This window comes from Myotis nattereri (genome assembly GCF_964212035.1).
Source record: "Myotis nattereri genome assembly, chromosome: 16".
NCBI classification, from domain to species: Eukaryota; Metazoa; Chordata; class Mammalia; order Chiroptera; family Vespertilionidae; genus Myotis; species Myotis nattereri.
In genome coordinates this window covers 26,257,112-26,259,288 of record NC_138091.1, presented here as the reverse complement: position 1 = coordinate 26,259,288, position 2,177 = coordinate 26,257,112, and positions in this window count along the sequence as shown.

The window sequence follows — 2,177 nt, the reverse complement described above, 5'->3', positions numbered from 1 at the left end:
TCTCTGGTTATTTATTTAGTAGATTGACATCTGACAGAATTATTAAAGGATATAACTTTTTAAAGGAATATTATGAATTGCCAATTTGCAATTTATGAAAATACTTCAAGCAATGTATGAAAATGTCAGCACTTTTGGCTGCAGTGGATATTTTATATTTTTTATTTTAGTAGGTGAAAAATGACATGTGCATTTCTTTGACATTAATGAAAGTGTGTTTTTTCTGGTTCTCATCTTACAGTCTTTGACAGTTTTTTGAACTTTTTTCTTCCTAATCTGTAAGAGTTATTTATATATTAAGAACATTAACCTTTAGTTTGTTTCTCCTTTATTGCAAATAATTTACCCCAGCTGTTTTTTTTAGTGTGTGTGTGTGTGTGTGGTGTTTTTGTTTTTTTGACATCCAGAGATGTGTTTTTAAGTGTGTGATTTCTGTTAACTTTTTTGTTTTGTTAATCCTCATGAGAGGATATTTTTCCATTGATTTTTAGAGAGAGTGGAAGGGAGAGGGAGAGACAGAGAGAAACATTGATGTGAGAGAAACACAATGATTGGTTGCCTCCTGCACAAGCCCTGACCAGGGCTGGGGATTGAGCCTGCAGCCGAGGTATGTGCCCTTGACTGGAGTAGAATCCAGGACCCTTCAGTCTGTGGGCTGGTGCTCTATCCATTGAGCCAAACTGGCTAGGGTGATAACCCTTTTTATTTGGGGCCATTTTTCTCTGTTGATGTGTGGTAATACCTTTATCATGTATTAAATTCCTATGAATATTAGCATCTGTTTTAGGGCATTTTCATTTTGAGCTTTTGCACTGTATATGTTTACTTGTCATTTGTTTTAAAATAAGAAAAAATTTCTTTTTCCCTCTTATTAAGTTTGGGGATGTTTATCATTCTAAATCCTTGCGTGGCAGTTTTACTTTAGGAAAGAGATATATGTTGCATGTAAGAGGGTGGTGGTTGGCTTCTTATAGCAAGGCTATGAAGGTGGTTTCCCCGGGGTTATCATAGCCCTATGTCTGGTTCTCACCATTGCAGGTTATGGAAATGCATTTAGCTAGTTCACATGGAGTTGTACTGTTAGATATGGCAGTTTCTAGCTACAGATGGCACTTTAAATTTATTAAATTTAATTCAGTTTCTCACACTGGCAACATTTCAAGTGCTTAATAGCCATATGTTTACCATATTGGACAGCATGGACAATAGAACTTTTTCATTCCCACCATCACAGCAGGTTCTTTGGGATAGAGTTGAGGTAAATAAATCCAGTTAGATTTGAGGAAACTGAGTCATGGGCCAGAACAGAGCACATATTAATCTGCCACATTCTCTCCCTGTGGGAAAGAAAAATACACATCAGCCGTTACACTAATTCAGATGCCTTGCGCGTTTGCAAACAGTACCTACTTTGAAGGAGATGAGGGAATGGGCTCTCTGATCTCTCAAAGATTGATTAGGTGTCCTGGTAAGGAAGGAATCCCAGTTGATAGCTTTCCTGCCACCTAGATGTTAACGGGATTGGCCCACCCTGAGCCGGTCTGTCAGAGTTTAGCAGTGTGGGTGGGGAAGGGCACTGAAGGCTGACCTTGCCTGTCTTCTGCAGCCTTCGGGGTGTGCAGGGCCAGGCCGGAGCGTTAAAAAGAGCTGCTCTCAGGTTAGACTAGCGTCAGCCCTGAATGTTTAGGGTTACTGTGACTGCCGTAGCCCATAGGCTGTGTCCAGTGCATTGTCGGAGTTTGTTTTTATCATTTGTCCCGGTTTCTAATGGCCTAACTTTAACTGTCATTAACTCAAGGTGGAGCATCACCACAGGGCTGCTCAGTGGTCTCCCCCATCTGTAGGCGAGTGACAGCCCAATCCAGCCTGAGCTCCGAGAAGTCTGTAAGATCAGAAGTGAAATGCGGTTGGAGCTACAGTTGCCGAGTGGCCCCGGGTGGCAGGGATGGGAGGTTGGGAAGCTGGTAGGGATGACCCTTGATATTCCAGACTCAGTCCTGGGATCCCCATGGGCCGAGCTTCCAAAATCAGACTTGGGGCCGGTAGGTGGGCTTTCGCCCCGGGCGCGCCCCGCCCCTCCCGCGCCGCCCCGCCCCCGGGTCCCTCGTGACCCCGGGTCCCGCCCCCTTGGCCGGGAGCACCCCCGGCTGATTGGCCCTCCGCGGCGTATCCTCGGG